Raw genomic sequence first — 19270 nt, forward strand, 5'->3', positions numbered from 1 at the left:
CACGCACGGAGTTTCCGCTGTGGCTCAGTGGTAGCAAATCCGGCTAATATCCATGAGGACGCGGGTTCAATCCCTGGCCTCACTCAGTGGGTTGAGGATCCAGCATTGCCCTGAGCTGTGGTGTAGGCTGCAGTTGCAGCTCAGATCCTGTGTTACTGTGGCTGTGGTGTAGGCCTGCAGCTGCAGCTCTGATTCAACCTCTAGCTTGGAAACTTCCATATGCCGCAGGTATAACCCTAAAAAGACCCCCCCCCAAAAAAAAATCTAGATTCTCCATGCTGATATGAGTACCAGCTCATTCATTTGGGCGGCTCTATAGTAGGCCCTTGTATGAATGTACCCGGCTTATTCACCCAGTCCTGCCCTGCTTGCATTTGAGTTATAAACAGTACCGGGGCAAACTCTGCGCATGTGGATAAGATGTTCAGTTGTCATCTCAGTACCGCAGTGAACAGCCCTGTGCATGCAAATGAGATCTTCTAGAAATGGAATTTCTGATGATCTCCGCTGCCAGCCTTCCGTGTTACTGGCCATCATCAATGTGTCTTAGAAGTAGCTGGACCACCAAAGTTATGTAAGAATTTCCATTCCTTCAAAGTATTAATATTTGGTTTTTTGCCAAAATGTGTGTGAAATAATGTTGCATTTTAATTTTCTCCTGAGATGATGCAACTGTTGATATGTTTCTGGGATGTTTGAGCTTTTTCTCTGATGGTGAATTTTTCTGTTAACAGTTTGTGCACATTTTTCTACTTATTTTTTTAATTGATATACGCAAGTTCTTCATGTACTTGAAATACTAATTTTCTGGGTTATGTGCATGGCAAATATTTTCTCCTTATCTCTCTGACTTTTCTTGGTTTTAGTGTCTACTTAGTGAAATATAATTCACCAATTCCTTTTTCATGGCTTTTGCTCTGTACCTTTTTTTTTTTTTTTTTTTTTAATATATATATATGTGTATATATGCACTTTCTTTTCAATGGTCCAGATTGACTTTCTTTTTTTTTTTTTTTTTTTTTTTTTTGTCTTTGTTGTTTGTTGTTGTTGTTGTTGCTATCTCTTGGGCCGCTTCCACGGCATATGGAGGTTCCCAGGCTAGGGGTTGAATCGGAGCTGTGGCCACTGGCCTACGCCAGAGCCACAGCAACGCGGGATCTGAGCCGCGTCTGCAACCTACACCACAGCTCACGGCAACGCCAGATCGTTAACCCACTGAGCAAGGGCAGGGACCGAACCCGCGACCTCATGGTTCCTAGTCGGATTCGTTAACCACTGCGCCACGACGGGAACTCCTGCTCTGTACCTTTTTTGAGATGTTCTTCCTTAATCTAAAAAAAATAAGAGATCATTTTTCTTCTAAAGGTACTATATACTTATTTTTTCATTTTCTTCTAAAATGTGAAGTAGGAATCTAATTTTTATGAGGCCATTCAGTTTTCTAGCATCATTTATTGATTGTATGTTTTCCCATCCAGTTTTTTCAATATTTTATTGTGAAAATTTTTATTCTATCAAAAATTTATTATACAAAAATTTTTCTTATACAAAAATTTTATTATACAAATTTTATTATACAAAAAAGACTAAAAAATAATAACATAATGTCCTGCATACCAACCATCTAAATTTAATTTTAACACTTGACCATGTGTCAGTTTATGGGCATGTGTGTATATCAGTCTGTATGAGTTTTTTGCTGAAATATTTGCAAATAATTTGCAGATATCATGATATTTCACGCGTAAATATCTCATTGTTCATCTCTTAAAACTAAAGACATTCTGGAAGTTCTCTTGTAGTGCAGTAGGTTCAAGACCCAGCATTGTCACTGCAGCAGCTCAGGTCACTGTAGCAGCTTGTGTCACTGCTGTGGCGCAAGTTCGATCCCTGGTCTGGAAACTTCCACATGCCACAGTCACAGCCAAAAATAAATTAAAAGAAAGAAAAAGAAAAAGACATTCTCCTACATAACCGTAATATCAATATGACACCTAAAAAGGTACCAATATTTATCTAATATATGTAATATCTAGGCCATATTCAAATTTCCCCAGTTGCCCCAAAAATGTTTTCCTTAGCTTTTATTGTTTTGAAGGTCAGGTGTCTTACAGAAGGTATCATATTCAGATTTGCCTATTTCCTAATGGTATCATTTAATAGGTCAGTTTAATATCATATTCATATTTCCTATAAACTTGAACTTAGGTCTAGAGGCTCGATTAGATTGAGGTTAAGTATTTTCTGCAAGCTATCTACTGAATTTTAATAATATCTTCGTTATGTAAAAATACCTGGGTCTATTTCTGAGCAGTCTATTCTGGTGCCGAGAGGAATAGTAGAATATTCCTGAGTTATAACCTGTGGTTTTAATTTCTGTAGTTATAGTAAGACTCAATATCTGGTAGGGGTTTGAGTCTTCCCCTTTTTCTTCTTTAAAATTGACCTGGTTTCTTTTGTCCTTTTATTCAGCTTGTCAAGATCCCTGAAGAATCACATTGAAATTTTTGTTAACTGCACTGAATTTATAGATAACTTGAGAAGATATCAAATCACTACTGTATGAGTCTTTTCCTCATGAAGGTGCTAAACTCTACTTGTTTCGGTCATCTTTTATGTCCTATAGCAGTATTCTGTAGTTTTCTCTAAAAAAATCTTAATACATATGCTTAATACTAGATACCTCTTAGCTCTTACAATTCCTGTAAATGAGATTATTTAAAATTGCATTTTCTAATGGATTGTTTGGTATATAGGCATTCATTTTTTTTTTTTTGTATATTAATCTTCTATCCAGCCACCTTACTGAATTCTCCTATTTTAAAATAGTTGGTAAAATCACTTGGATTTTCTTTGAAAATTATATGATCTGAAAATAATATATTTTTTATCATATCTAGTCTTTCATCTTGTATTTACTTTTCTTTTTGTGATACTTTTAGAGACAATATTGAATAGAAATAGTGATGGACATTTTTGTTTTTTCCTTACTTTGATGGGAATATTTCACTATTGAGCATAACATATGAGATAGGTCTGTAGAATTCCCTTCTAATCCTAAGTTAAGGGGCTCCCATTTGCTGAAATTGTTTAGTATGAATGAAAAAAATCTGCTTCACAGTTTCTACTAATGTTAAACATACTCCCATTCAATGACCTGGCGCTTTCACTCCTAGGTGTGTGCAAAGGAGAAATAAATACCTATGTCCACTCAAAGACTTGACCAGAAACAGCTTTATTCATAAAACTGACGGAATGCTGCATTCATTTAGTAATTACATAAAACTAACTGGAGTTGCCATTGTGGCTCAGAGGGTTAACAACCTGACATAGTGTCTGTGAGGATGCAGGTTTGATCCCTGGCCTTGCTCAGTGGGTTAAAGATCCAACATTGCCACAAACTGCAGAATAGGTCACAGATGCAGCTTAGATCTGGCATTGCTGTGACTGTGGTGTAGGCCAGCAGCTGCAGCTCCAATTCAACCCCTTGCCTAGGAACTTCTATATGCCACAAGTGTGGCCATAAAAAGAAGAAGAAAAAAAGCCTATCATTTTCTTCAAACTAAGAACAACCCAAAGTCTTGTGAGGGAGAATGGATAAATGAATGATCATCTCTCCATTAAGTGGGACACTACACAGCAATTTTCTTCCTGCTGAAGAATGTGCTTTTTTTTTTTTTTTTTTTTTTTTTTTTTTTGTCTTTTTGCTATTTCTTTGGGCTGCTCCCGCGGCATATGGAGGTTCCCAGGCTAGGGGTCGAATCGGAGCTGTAGCCACCGGCCTATGCCAGAGCCACAGCAACGCGGGATCCGAGCCGCGTCTGCAACCTACACCACAGCTCACAGCAACGCCGGATTGTTAACCCACTGATCAAGGGCAGCCGGATCATCAACCCACTGAGCAAGGGCAGGGACCGAACCCGCAACCTCATGGTTCCTAGTCGGATTCATTAACCACTGCGCCACGACGGGAACTCCGCTTTTTTTTTTCTTTTTTTTTTAAGGATATACTTTAGGATTTCTTTTATCAAAGTCTGTGAAAGGTAAATTAAAAATTTTTAGTGTTCTGAACTTTCACCATGATGTATCTAGATATAGGTTGCGTTTTCATCTTGTTCAAGACTCATTATGCTCTCTGATCCTGATCACTCACGATTTTCTTTCTTTCTTTTTTTTTTTTCTTTGTCTTTTCTAGGGCCACACCCATGGCACATGGAGGTTCCCAGCCACAGCAACTCAGGATCCAAGCCGCGTCTGTGACCTACACCACAGCTCATGGCAATGCCGGATCCTTAACCCACTGAGCAAGGCCAGGGATGGAACTCGCAACCTCATGGTTCCTAGTCGGATTCGTTAACCACTGAGCCATGACGGGAACTTCGCTTTTTTTTTTTTTTTAGGAATATACTTTAGGATTTCTTTTATCAAAGTCTGTGAAAGGTAAATTAAAAATTTTTAGTGTTCTGAACTTTCACCATGATATATCTAGATATAGGTTGTGTTTTCATCTTGTTCAAGACTCATTATGCTCTCTGATCCTGATCACTCATGATTTTCTTTTTTTCTTTTTTTTTTCCTTTGTCTTTTCTAGGGCCACACCCATGGCACATGGAGGTTCCCAGCCACAGCAACGCAGGATCCAAGCTGCGTCTGCAACCTACACCATAGCTCACGGCAATGCTGGATCCTTAACCCACTGAGCAACCTCCTCGTTCCTAGTCGGATTCGTTAACCACTGCGCCACGACGGGAACTCCATGATTTCCATCAACCCTAGAAAATTATCAGCTGTATCTCCTCCACTATTGCCTCACATTCCACTCTTCCTACTCTCTTCTAATCTGCTATGGAATAAATTTGGGGGGTTCTCATTATTTCATATCCCTGCACTTTCATTCACATGTTCCTTTCTTTCTCTTTGCTGCATTTTGTGTAGGTTCCTAGGAAGCATCTTCTCTTGGTCTAGTTCTCTCGTCAGCCATGTTCACTCTATCTAACCTATTCTGTGAGTTTTTAATTACATCAACTGTATTTTTCATCTTCAGAAATTCCCTTTGGTGCTTTCTCAAATGTATTCGTTTGCTTTTCTGTGGTGGTCTGTAATGATTTTGTGGTAGCTTATATCTCCTTTATCAGTTTGAAAATTCAAAAGGTGCAATGGTTTATATAGCGTCCCACTATCTCAGAGTCCATCTCGTGAGTTCACCCAGTGTCCCCACATCGTCATTTCTTTGAGCCTCATGATCTCCTGTGGTGTGGATGTTTCATAATTTGCCTAATCCTTGTTGATATGCATCTACATTGTTTCCAGTCTTTTTTGGTACAACAGTTCTGCAGTGGATATGCTTTCATATAGGTCTATTCACATATAAGACGCATACCTCCAGAAGGATTCCTAGGCATAGCATCCCTGGGTGGAAGGGCGTAGCATTTGTCATCTTGATCAACACCATCACTGGGCTTTCCAGAGAGGTTATATCATTCACACCCGGTTGTTCCAGGTCCCTAGCAATCAGTGGGATGGCCTCTCTCTCCAGTCAGACGTTCCAACACGATGACACACTTTGGGGAATTTTGCCAAGCTGATGGGTGAAAAAAAGATTACCTCGGTATAGTTTTAATTATATTCCTTTAGATGGGTGAGCTTGCATTTCCTTTTGTATATCTAAGGGCATTTGTTTTTCCTTTTCTGTGAACTATCCACTCATGTCTTTTACCCATTTTTTTCTGTTGGGTTTAGTTTTTTTGTATCAAACCAGAGAAGAAAAATTATGATTCCTATCTCAAGTATAAAGAATTTTTAAACTTTGCTTATGATGAACTTTAGTGTAAAAATGTTTACTTTTATGCATTTCAATATTCAGTCCATGACTCGAAGGCCCTGTCTCATTTTAAGTTATGTTCCTCACTAAAATTATTTTGTGAGTTATTTAAGTACTTTTACGTTTGATTTCCTTTGGCCTACACTGTATGTATTCAGTCTTTTCTCCCCATGGTGACTATCAGATTGTTTCTATAATATTTATCAAGTGATCTGTCTTTTCTTCACCAATTTGAAATCCCACTATTACTGCATACCAAATTCCGATAAATATTTGGGAGATATATATTTATTTCTGGATTTCCCATTTTGTTCCATTGATAGGTCATATCATATTTTTCCTATTCAAAACTTTCCTGCTATTCTTTTTTTTTTTCTTCTTCTTCTTACTTTTTAGGGCCACACTTGTGGCATATGGAGGTTCCTAGGCTAGGAGTCAATTCAGAGCTACAGCTGCTGGCTACAGCTGCTGGCCACAGCCACAGCAACATGTGATCCAAGCTGTGTCTGCAACCTACACCACAGCTCACAGCAACGCTGGATCCCCAACCCGCTGAGTGAGGCCAGGGATCAAACCCACATCCTCATGGATACCAGTTGGAGTCATTTCTGCTGAGCCACAGTGGGAACTCCTTAATTTTCTTTTCCCTTATGAACTTTTTTCTTTCCTTTTTACTTTCTTTTGGCCGTAGCTGCAACATATAAAAGTTCTCAGTCCAGGGACTGAACCCAAGCCACAGCAGAGGCAACACTGAATCCTTAACTGCTAGGCCACCAGTGAGCTCCTCCTTTATGAATTATAGCTTGTTTAGTTTAAAAAAAAATCTTATTGATATTTTAGTGAGTTTTTAATCACTTTAGCCATGGCTATTATGTAATTCAAGCAGATGATTGTGTTTTTATCATTGATGGAGAACTAACCTTGTTCCTGTGTCTGCTGACTATTCTCTCATGGTGGATTTTTTTCTCACTTGGTTTGTAATTTTTGGTTGTGAACAAATCTTTATCGAGAGTACTTTTTTTTTTTCATCTGAGAGTTCAGTGCACTTTGGGTTGTAAAAGTGTTCCTATAAGCACCTTTGCATTTTTCTGTGGAGTGTTTTCAGACCGTGTGAAGTATAGGGCTTCTACACCAAGTTGTAGAAATTCAGGTGCCAGCCATGCTTGAGCTAGCGATGTGGAGGTTCTGTTTCTCATGGGCAAGTCTTGCCCTTGACGTCCACCCTCCTCAAATCTCAGAAGGAAGCTTCCTTGTTGGTAGAGGCTTCCTGGCTTCTTTTACTGATGGGCTAGGCTTCAAACTGGCATCTCTGCTCTAGTATCCCTCTCCTTGGCGCTGGGGTCAAGTCTTCTGAGCCCCGCCCCCCACTCCTCATTGGGTATTGGAAGCCCAGCCCTATGGCCTATTTCTGAGCTCAGCTCCATATTTTAAATCGAGGGTTGTTTTATCCCCATTTCCATGTATCATAACAGGACAAAGTTCTACTTTTGCACAGACCAGCACTTGAAAAAAATTGGGGGGAGCTGCCCTTCTTCCCTGGTGTCTTTATTTTGTTTTTCATAATACTCTGTGTTTGTCAGACAACACTTAGCCTAGAGGATTGGGCTTCTCTATGAGAGGTGGGGTGGGGTGGGGAGGAGAGCAGTGAGTGGGTGCTCTTTGATTAGAATCTCCTGGGGAGCTTCTTAAAATATGCCTGGTCTACATTTTACCTCCTTTTTCAGCCAAGGTATATCCGAACGGTGGTGGGTGGGAGGGTGGTGGGTATTTTGGAAGAAGAGTCCAGATGCTTCTCTTCTGCTGCCCCTGCTTCTCCTCAACTCACCCCCTCCTCCTACGGACCATCACGATTCTGGTCTCAGATCAGAGCCAGATAAATAGGTGGTGGTCACGGCGTGTCATGTGTTTGGCCAACCTGGGTCTTCAGCCCATAGTCCTACATACCTGGAACAGGTACCAGGGACTGGGCCACTTTCGACTGCCTCTCTGTTGCCTGGACCAAGTGTCCCATAGCTAGAAAAAAATGACAGAGTTGTGAAAATTGACAACTTTCTCTTAATGTATCCAAAGCTTCTGAAATACCACCCATCTCTTTTTATAGATTGAGACATTTAGCACCCAAGAACTGTATAGATTTCAGCTTAGACAATTTGAGACGCATCATGGGTTGTGGCAGTCGTTTCACTGTGAATTTTCCTTGCTGCAGGTTGCAATTGGATCATCTGGTTCATGTTTAAAAATAGGGAAGTTAGCTGTTAAGAACAGAGATATGCCTCTGCCATCTACTTAGAATACAACCCAAAGACAAAGATTAGGCAGCCCTGCTTCCTCGTTTTACCCGAAAGAGCACTGAGACCTCGGGAGGGTAAGTGGCTTCCAGGGTTGCAGAGCAAAACAGCACAGAGTCCATTACGCCTGTCCTGTGACCCCAGGCCACTCTTCCAAGTAAACCACATGCACTCAGAAAGCATCTCAATACCAGCTGGCCCATCGGAGAGGACAGGTCACTTCATGTTGCATGCTGTGATTAAAAGACCTCACCTTTATCACTTTTATAGCTGGGAAAGAGAGATCTCTTCCTCAGGCACCCATTATCAGGCAGGTCCTGACCTTCTAGGAGACAAGACGGAACATGCATAATTAACATTTTAACCCAAGACCTTGATGCAAGAATTTAAAATAACAGCATCTTAACAGCTGACGCTTCGTAAGCCCTGACCTCTGTTCCAGGTGCTGGGCTAAGGGCTGCACTGCTCTTGACTCGATTATCCACACAAGACTGTCAGGATTATTTTCAATTGTACAGATGGGGAACCCGAGAGGCAGAGAAGTAGCTTGACCAAAATGACCTTACGCATAAGTGACAACTAGGATTTGAACTCTAGCGACCGTGCTCTTGGCAACAGCACACGGTAGCCTCTCATAATTAGATCCAGTGTGAAAAGGTAAACTCTGTTCTATGACCACAGAATTAGTAGCGTGGGCAGTGAATGTGCAAAGCGCCCAGTGAAAGGCATCTCCAGAAAGCATCCTCCGGAAGTCATTTTAAAGCCACTAACCTTCCTTTTAGAGGAGTAGCTAGTGAGCCAGCGTGAGAAAGCTCGTGTTTCCAGATGATACGTTCTGTCTGACAACCTCAAATTGGTACTAGTTTTCAAAAACTTTTAAAGAAATACGTAACTTTTCCGATTACAAAAATAAGACGGGTACACTAAAGAAAATGTGATGATGTCGGCAGGGTTTTATTTTAAACCTTTTTTATTGTATTTATATGTATGTACAGATGGTCTTGGACTTAACGATGATTCGACTTGAGACTTCTCGACTTTACGATGCTGTGAAGGAGAGCAATACGCATTCAGTAGAAAGTGTACTCCGAGCTGTGGATTTGGGTCTTCTCTGTATCACTAGTGATATGCAGCCTGATGATCAAGGGGACTGGGTGGCAGCAGATGCAGCTCTGCAGCTCCTCTTTTTTTCTTTTTCTTTTTTTTTTTTTTTGCTTTTTAGGGCCACACCCGCAGCATATAGAGGTGCCCAGGCTAGGTGTTGAATCAGAGCTGTAGCTGCCAGCCTACACCACAGCCACAGCAACACGGGATCCAAGCCACATCTGCGACCTACACCACAGCGCATGGCAATGCCAGATCCTTAACCCACTGAGCGAGGCCAGGGATCAAACCCACAACCTCATGGTTCCTAGTCAGATTCGTTTCCGCTGCGCCACAACAGAAACGCCAACCGCAGTTCTTAACCAGGCGATCATGAGAGTGAACTACCAATATGCCTAGAACCATTCTGTACCCAGACAACCATTCTGTTTTTCCCTTTCAGCTCAGGAGCCAACAAGTCACTCATCTTCAGAGCAGCTTTATTCAAAATAGCCAAAACATCTGGAAACAACCCACAAGTTTGACAGGTGAATGGCGGTTAAACCAGGTGCGATGCATCTATGCAACTGAACGTGGCTCAGCATAAAAAGAAATGATGGAAATGGGACACAAAAAATCAAAAAAAAATAAAAAAAAATCAATCTCGAGGTAATGCGGAGGGAAGGACATCCAAGGAGAAGGAGTGCATGCTCCGATTCCATCTGTATGGCCTTCTGAAAGGGAAGACAGTCTGTAGTGACAGGGGCCGCCTGGGGCTGGGGCGGGGGGAGCAGGGGCTTCGAGGGCGGCACAACAAGGAAGACCCAGGGAACCCTGGGGCTTGATGGAAAGGCTGATGTCTTGTGTGTGGTGATGGTGTTTTCAGGTCCAACTGTCCCCGCAAACATGAACTGTTCATTTTACACCCATTATATCTCAAGAAAGCTGTTAGTCAAAAGAGCAAGGCAGTCCAAAAAAAGTGTGTCAAAGACTAAGACACGTGATATGACTGGATTTAGGTTAAAAAAGAAAGACAAAGCCAACCCCAAGTCTGCTAGGTACCCAGGGACCGATTTTAGTATTGTTCTTTGAGTGGAATGCGTCCATTTATGCACATTTTCAAATACGAGATGCACACCGAACACACCCTATCATCCTCATCTAGACATATGATGGGGTCCCTCCCAGTAAACCCAGGACGAGTTGAAAGTATCAAGTCCAGATGCATTTGATACACCAAAGCTCTGGAACATTCTAGCTGCACCTAGCCCGTCTTGACTATGCTGGCAACACATTAGCCTATAGTCGGGCAAAATCACCTAACAGAAGGCTATTTTATCATACGCTGTTGGATATCTCCTGTAAGTTGTTGGCTCCTGTACTGAACGTGAAAAGCAGAATGGGTGTCTGGGTGCAGAATGGTTCTAAGCATCCTGGTGATGCCCTCTTATGATCATCTGGTCAAGAGCAGCTCTCGTGCTCGTGGGGACAGTTGGACCTGAAAACACCATCACCACACACAAGACTTCAGCCTTTCCATCAAGCCCCAGAGTTCCCTGGGTCTTCCTTGTTGTGCCGCCCTCGAAGCCCCTGCTCCCCCGCCCCAGCCCCAGGCGGCCCCTGTCACTACAGACTGTCTTCCCTTTCAGAAGGCCATACAGATGGAATCGGAGCATGCACTCCTTCACCTTGGATGTCCTTCCCTCTGCATTACCTCGAGATTGATTTTTTTTTTTGATTTTTTTGTGTCCCATTTCCATCATTTCTTTTCATGCTGAGCCACGTTCAGTTGCATAGATGTATCGCACCTGGTTTAAGCCCCATTCGCCTGTCAAACTTGTGGGTTGTTTCCAGGTGTTTTGGCTATTTTTAATAAAGCTGCTCTGAAGATTAATGGAGAAGTCTTTGGACATCGTTTTCTTTTCTCCTGAGAAAGTACCCAGGAGTGGAAGGGCTGAGTCACATGTGTCACTTCGTAAGAAACCGCCGCTGTTTTTCAGAGATGACCGTGTCACTTTCCACCCCCGCCAGCAGCCTATGAGATTTTAGCTCCTCTACATCCTCACCAACTTTTGAAATGGTCACTCTTTTTAACAGGTGGTGACGGGTATCTTTGTGTTGTTTAAATTTTCATTGTTCTAATGGCTAACAGTCTTGAATATGTTTTCCTGTGCTTATTTGCCATGTAGGCATCTTCTTTCGTGAAGTGTCTTTTTAAGTTTTCTTGCCCCAGTTTTTTTTGGCCACACCCATGGCATACCGAAGTTCCTGAGCCAGGGGTTGAACCCGAGCCACAGTAGTGACAATGCCGGATCCTTAACCCACTGAGCCACCAGCGAACTCCTGCCTGTTTTTGTATTGAGTTATTTGTTTCCTTATTTTTGCATTTTCAGCCTTCTTTATATTCAGAATACAAACCGTCTATCACACATGTGACTCACAAATATTTTCTCCCAGTCTTTTCCATCTCTTAATATTGTCCTTCAAAGAGGACAAGTTCTTAGTGCTGATGAAATAAAATTTACCAATATTTTTCTTTTACACCTTGTGCTTTTGGGTGTTACTTATAGCTAAGAAACTTTTTGCCTAACACAATGACACAAAGATTTCCTTCTGTGTTTTTTTCCTAGACATGTTATAGTTTGAGAAATGTGTTATTGAGTTTCCAAATATTTAGGGATTTTCCAGCTGTCTTTTCAGTTGTTGACATCTAATTCCACTCTGACCAGAGAACGTAGTTAGTATGAACTAAATCCTTTTAAATGTATTGAAACTTGTTTTATGGCCCAGGCTATAGTCTGTCTTGCTAAATATTCCATGTGCTCTTGAAAACACTGTGTATACTGCTGTGCAGATGGAATATTCTATAATTGTCAAGTTGGTTTATAGAATCGTTCAGGTCGTCCGTACTTATTCTCTGTAGACTCGCTCTATGATTGATAAAAGGATGTTGAAATCACTGACTGTCTTTGGGGATTTATCTGTCCCTCCTTGCACTTTCACCATTCTTGGTTTTTTGTTTTGTTTTGTTTAAATTTTATGTCTACACCCATAGCATATGGAAGTTCCCAGACCAGGGATTGAGTCCCAGCTGCAGAAGCTGCAGCAATGTTGGATCCTTTAACTCACTGCACACAGCACTGGGCCAGGACTGAACCTGCCCCTCTTCAGAGACCCAAGCCACTGCAGTCAGATTCTTAACCCACTGCGCCACGACAGGAACTCCCTTAACCGTTCTCGTTTATGTATTTTGAAATTCTGTTATTAGGTGCAAAAGTGTTTGGTATTGTTATGTCATAGTTACGAAGTAACCCTTTTAACCTTTTGAAGCTACCATGTTGATTCCCTGCTCTGGATCTGCTCTGATATTAATATAGCCACTCTGGGTTTCTTTGTATCAGCATTGGCACGATACTTCTTTTTCCATCCTATGACTTTTAACATAGTTGACTATTTACGTTTAAAGTGGGTTTCTTGTAGGCTGCATATAATTGAGTCTTGCTTTTTATGGAGTATAACGAGCTCTGTTTTTTAACTGGGGTATTTAGAGCAGATATCAGCAAATGACAGCTGGAAGGCGAAATCTGGCATGTAGCCTGCTTTTATAGGGCCCATGAACAAAGAATGGTTTTTACTTTATTAAAAGGTTGTTTAAAAAAGTCCAAAGGAGTATGTGATAGAAATCATGTGTGACGCAAAAAACCTAACATGTTTACTGTCTGGTCCTTTATGGGAGAAGCTCGCAAAGCCGCAGTTTAGACTATGTGTATTTCCTGTGATGATGGATGTGGTTGGATTTAACTCTGCCGTCTTGCTCCTTGTTTTCTCTGTCTCCTCTGCTCTTTTCTCCCCTTATTTTCAATCTTTCTGCCTCCTTTTGAATCGAGTATTTTTATCTCCTCGGCTAGTGTATTAGCTATGACTCTCAGCTGTGCTATTTTAGTGGGTCTACGGTTTACTTTATCACGTCTGCCACTTCCCGTGGTAGAAGAGTCTACACTGTCTGCTTCCCTCTGCCCTCTGTCTGTGGTGCTGTGTGTGTCACACACAGGACTTAGGCCGTGTTACGAACCACCCAGGACATGGTTATTCTTTTTGCTTTCATCCGTCAGTTACCTTTTAAAACATTTAACGTCAGAAATGAGGGCTTTACGATCGCCTGCCAAGTTACCGTTTCCAGTGTTTATTTCTCTGTGTGGGTCTGCGTTTCCTCCTGATGTCATTTTTCTCCTGCTTGAAGGGCTGCCTGTAGTGCACTTTGTGGTGGAGATCTGCTGGGATGATTCTTCTTTTCAGCTTTATCGAGGTGTCATTGGCCAATGAAAGTTACGTACATTCGCAGGTATGCAACCTGATGCTCTCATATACCTGTACGTTGGAAAATGGTCACCTCCCTCCAGCTCGGTAATATACCCCCCACCTCCCATTATCAGGAGAGCCTGCCTCCATTCTTCCTTCTCTCCCTCCTTCCTGCCTCCCACCCTCCCTGCCTTCCCTCCTTTTGATGGTGGTGAGAACACTTAAGATCTACCCTCTTGGGAGTTGCCATTGTGGCTCAGCAGAAATGAACCCGACTAGCATCCATGAGGACACAGGTTTGATTCCTGACTCTGATCAATGGGTTGAGGATCAGGCGTTGCTGAGATCGGGTATAGGTTGCAGACGTGGCTCAGACCTGGTGTTGCTGTGGCTGTGGTATAGGCTGGCAGCTGCAGCTCCGATTCGACCTCTGGCCGGGGAACCTCCATATGCCATGGGTGCCAACCTAAAAAGCAAAAAAAAAAAAAAGTCTACCCTCTTAGCAAATTTCAGGTATACGATATTGTTGGCGATGATATCATGCCAGACAATAGACCCCAGACTTATTTATCTGTGCAGCTGAAACTTTGCTGACCCTGCCAACACATCTCTGTATGCCCACTCCCCCAGCCCCTAGCAACTACCATTCTACTCTTTGAATCAATGAGTTTGACTTTTTTAGATTTCACGAAGTGGATCCATGCAGTAATTGTCCCTCTGTGTCTAGCTCATTCCATTTAGCATGTCCTCCAGATTCATCCATTTTGCACAAATGGCAAGATAGCCTTCTTTTTTAAGACTGAATAATATTTCATCATGCCGTGTGCGTGCACGCACGTGTCTGCTTGTGATGAATTCTTTGGGCTTACGTATGTCTGAAAACATCTTTTTAATCTTCACTTTTGACAAATATTTTTGCTTGGTATAGAATTCTAGGGATTTCCCATTGTGGTTCAGTGAGAACAAATCTGACTAGTATCCATGAGGATGCAGGTTCAATCCCTGGCCTCCCTCAATGGGTTAAGGATCAGGCATTGCTGATCCTCAACTGGGGTGTAGGTCGCAGACGTGGCTCAGATTGAACGTTGCTGTGGCTGCAGTGTAGGCCGGCAGCTACAGCTCTGATTCGACCCCTAGCCCGGGAACTTCCATATGCTGAGGGTGCGGCCCCAGATGGATAGACATGATAGATAGATAGATAGACAGACAGACAGACAGACAGACAGACAGACAGATTCTAGGTTGGCAGGTTTCTCCCCTACCTCCCCACCCCCAGTACGCCAAAGATGCTGACCCACTGCTTGTAGCTTATACTGTTTCTGACATGAAATCTTCTGTAAACCTTTTCCTTGTTCCTTTGTACATAATATTTCTTTTTTCTTTCTCTCTGCTTCAAAGATCTTCTATCACTGGTTTTCAGCAATTCAGTGGTGTATTCCTGTTTCTTGTACTTCGGATTCTTTGAACCTCTTGGGTCTGTGGGTTTACAGGTTCTATCAAATTTGGAAACATTTTGGTTACCATTTCTTCACATGTTTTTTTCTGTCTCCCATCCTCTCCTCTCATTTGGGTGGTCTCACAAATTTTCTATTTTTTTTCCAATGGTTTGCTTTTTCTGTGCTTTGTGTCAATAGTTCCTATTGTTATGTTTTCATGTTCACTTGTCTTTTTCTGCAGCGTATTATTTGCTATTAACACCATTCATCTATTTTTCATGTCACATAATGCAACTTTGGGTTTTGTTTGTTTGTTTGTTTGTTTTGCTTTTCAGGGATGCACTGGCAGCATATGGAAGTTCCCAGGCTAGGGGTTAAATCAGAGCCGCAGCCGCCAGCCTACACCACAGCCACAGCAACACCAGAACGAAGCTTTGTCTGTGACCCACACCACAGCTCACGACAACACCAGGTCCTTTAACCCATGGAGTGAGGGATCAAACCCACATCCTCATGGATGCTAGTCGGGCTCATGACCACTGAGCCACAATGGGAACTCCCGTAATGCAGTTTTTAATCTGCAGAAGTTTGATATAGGTCTTTTTTAATAGTTTGTGTGCATCTGTTTAACATGGCTAACGCTTTGTCTAGCTTCTTGAGCGGAATACAGTTATAATAACTGCTTTAATATCCTGTCTAATAATTCTGCTTCATTTCTTGCTCAGTTTTAATTGATTGATTTTTCCCCTGTAACGAATTGCATTTTCGTACTTCTGTGTGAATTACAAGCTGTGTTTTCCTGCTTCTTTGCATCCTGGAGATTTTGATTTGGATGCCACACATTGGGAATTTTACCTTGGAGGGTGCCGAGGACTTTTGTATTCTTTAAAATCCCCAAGGATTTCTGTTCTGGGTTCCAGCTAAGTTCCTTAGAAAGAGTCTGACCCTTTTTTGTCTTGCTTTTAAGTTTTATTAGAGGGATCGGAGCCATGTTTAGTCTATGATTAATCTTTTCTATCACAGAGGAAAGGTCCTTAGTACTCTAAGGACCCAGGAAATTATTTTTCTGGGTTTGTTCATGGGTTTTTTGTTGTTGTTGTTGTCTTTTGTTTTGTTTTGTTTTTTCACTATGGGCAACAGCGTCAACAGAAAATCATTGGCAACAGGAGGCAGTATTCTCACCCCTGGGTGAGGTCCTAGCGCTGTTCCTCTTCCTCCTTCCCAGCCGTTCTGTCACTGGCCTTTACACACGTTATGGTCAGGGTTCAACTGAAGGCTCAGGGGATGCCCTCTGGAGATGTGTGGGGTGTTGCTGTCTCCTGCATCACTCTCCCTGCAACTCTTTTTTTTTTTTTTTGTCTTTTTGCCATTTCTTGGGCCACTCCCTCGGCATATGGAGGTTCCCAGGCTAGGGGTCGAATTGGAGCTTTAGCTGCCAAGCCTACGCCAGAGCCACAGCAACACGGGATCCGAGCCGTGTCTGCGACCCACACCACAGCTCACGGCAACGCCGGATCCTTGACCCACTGAGCGAGGCCAGGGATCGAACCCGCAACCTCATGGTTCCTAGTTGGATTCGTTAACCACTGCGCCATGACGGGAACTCCTCCCTGCAACTCTTAACAGCCTTGCTCCCCTGGATTTCTGCCTCGGCCTCCCCAGCAAGGGGAGACACCCTCCTCTGCCGGTGTCCCCTTCCCTGTGCCGTAAGTCGGAAACACAAGGTCAAGGCGGTACGTAGGGCAGCCGTGGGGCTCACGTCCTCTGTTTCCCATCTCTCAGGATTTACTGTCCTTCTTTGCCCAATTTTGAATATCTTCAGCGTCTCTCTTTTTTTTTTTTTTTTTTTCATATTGTTTTGTCTGTTATTTTAGTCGTTCCAGGTGAGAGAGGAAATCTGGTCCCCCTTCCATCTCGCCTGGAAGCAGAAGGGGTTTCAAATGATTTTGCGCATCTCTGTGCTTTACTGTATGAGCGTATTATCTTTGCAGCCAGCATGTTTCCTTCGTAATTGTATTTGTTTAAGCTTCTCTCTGTAGAAAGTAAATACATTTTTGGAAAGACAAATGGCCTACTGCGGAAAGACATTTGCAACAAAAGGAAGTGTTTGCCGTTTAAACAATTCTTACAAACCCCTGAGAAAAAGGTAGAAGCTATAACAGAAAGGGAAGTGGCCAAGGAGTATATTTTTTAAATGGTCCCCCAACTAGTGATGAAAGAATTGTCAGCATTAGATGGAGGACCAGCATTCTTCCTTATAGATGCTGATGCTGGCGAGTGCGTGGGATGTGGCACTCCCACCCCATGTTGGCGGGCGTGTATGTATGTATGGCTCAGCCTTTTTTTTCCTTTTTTTTTAAGGGCTGCACCTGAGGCATGGAAGTTCCCAGGCTAAGGGTCCAATCAGAGCTGTAGCTGCCAGCCCACACCATAGTCACAGTGATGCTAGATCTGAGCCATGTCTTCAACCTACACCACAGCTCGTGGCAACACTGGATCCTTAATCCACTGAGTAAGGCCAGGGATTGAACCCACATCCTTGTGGATACTAGTCAGATTTGCCTCTATCACACCACAACGGGAACGCCTGGCTTGGCCTTTCTTGTGGTCATTTTGGCAGCATATATCCAGATGCATATCTGACCCATAGTTGTACTTTATTTTTATTTGTTTAATAATGGCTGCACCTGCAGCATCTGGAAGTTCCTGAGCCAGGGATTCAGTCTGAGCCACAGCTGCAACCTGTGCTGCAGCTACAGCAATGCCAGATCCTTTAACCCATTGTGCTAGGCTGGGGATCGAACCTGCACCTCCACAGTGACCTGAGCTGCTGCAGTCAGATTCTTAACCCCAAGCAGGAACGCCCATGGTTTTACTTTATGAACTCATTCTGCAACAAATAAGAATATGGGCAGAGATACGAGTACACGGCCTTTCACACATCAGTGTTTATAACTAGAAATATTGAAAACCGCTTAAATGGTCACAAATGGGGATTGGTAAGCAAATTTGATACATCTATAATACAGTTTTCTGAGTAGTCATAAAAATAGCATGGTTGAAAATTAAACACTATGAAAAGGTTTTTTTTATCACATGTAAAGCAAAACTAGAGCGTACAAAACAGCAGGTGCTAAATGATCCCATCATTGTCTTAAAAATTGATGCCTATGATTATACTCTGAAATGCGAATATTGACGATTTCTGAGTGGTGAGTTTATGAGTGCGTTTCTCTTTCCTTATTTACTTACGTTTTCAAATTGTCTACCATAAATATGTATCACCTTGGTAATAAGAGGAGTGGGGTTATTTTTCATTATTTAAAATGCTTGTTAAATGCTTTCGGGCCAGGTATTGGCAAATATTTTTCCATGAGGAGCCAGGTAATAAATATTTGAGGCTTGTGAGGCAGATTGGCTCTGTCTCCACGGCTGCACTCTGCTGGGATAGCATAAAAGTAACTGTAGACGGTACAAAAATGAATGAAAGTGGCTGTGTTCCAACAAAAGCTGATTTCCTTTTTTTTAGGGCCACACCCGCGGCATATGGAGGTTCCCAGGCTAGGGGTCCAATCGGAGCCGTAGCCCCTGGCCTACACCACAGCCACAGCAATGCCAGATCCAAGCCGCATCTGTGACCTACACCACTGCTCACGGCAATGCGGGATCCTTAACCCAGGGAGCAAGGCCAGGGATCAAACCTGCAACCTCATGGTTCCTAGTCGGATTCGTTTCCGCTGCGCCACGACAGGACCTCCAAAACTTGATTTTCACAAGGAGCTGGCAGGCCGCATTTGGACCGTGGGCTCTTTAAGGACTACAGCTGTGGGCATTTGGGCATCTAGACTAACTAAAGGCCAGCACCCCTTTGTTCTTAGTTATTTGCAGGCTCTGTTCCTCACTTTTCTCTCCCAGCACATTAAGAAAAAGCTATGGGTCCACGTTAACAGAACCCACGTTTGTAGCAAGAAAATGTTACCACTTTGCAAAGTCTTCCAGTGTGTCTTTCCCTCATTTTAAACCCCATTTCTAAGGTTCTTATGCCATTGTTATTTTGATTTTTTTCTTTCCTCCATACAAATGGATCTTCCTTGGCAGGTCTTAGGATCTTGAGGCTTTACTTACAGGAAAATTAAATGCTTAGCAAGGTTATTTTCTGGCACCTGAATACTCATTCTGCAATTAAATACAGTAAATGTGTCATGAGACCTACTTTTCTTTTTCCAAGTAAAACTTAAGATACCAAACAAATTCTACACTTCTGAAAGGAGCAGGTAAGACTAGTGTAGACAAATGAAATACTTTTAATCCCCAAACTTGCTGTTAGAAATCATTTCAAGGAG

At 42.5% G+C, this 19270-nt stretch overlaps 1 protein-coding gene and 1 long non-coding RNA gene across 6 annotated transcripts in view; both read left to right on the forward strand.

The window, feature by feature from the left end:
- The window catches only part of BACE2 (beta-secretase 2), a 120824-nt gene that overhangs the window by 74421 nt on the left and 27133 nt on the right, over nt 1–19270 (forward strand). The gene's annotated exons all lie outside the window — the stretch shown is intronic.
- On the forward strand, nt 3691–8982 carry LOC146397908 (uncharacterized). The gene is made up of 2 exons (XR_014825219.1): nt 3691–4218; nt 6241–8982. It is a non-coding gene; the product is annotated as an uncharacterized LOC146397908 (long non-coding RNA).

This window comes from Sus scrofa, chromosome 13, assembly GCF_054392235.1.
Source record: "Sus scrofa isolate SSC_HxYL_T2T_F1_AM1 chromosome 13, Sscrofa_HxYL_maternal_Yorkshire_Landrace_v2.0, whole genome shotgun sequence".
In the NCBI taxonomy this organism is placed as follows: domain Eukaryota; kingdom Metazoa; phylum Chordata; class Mammalia; order Artiodactyla; family Suidae; genus Sus; species Sus scrofa.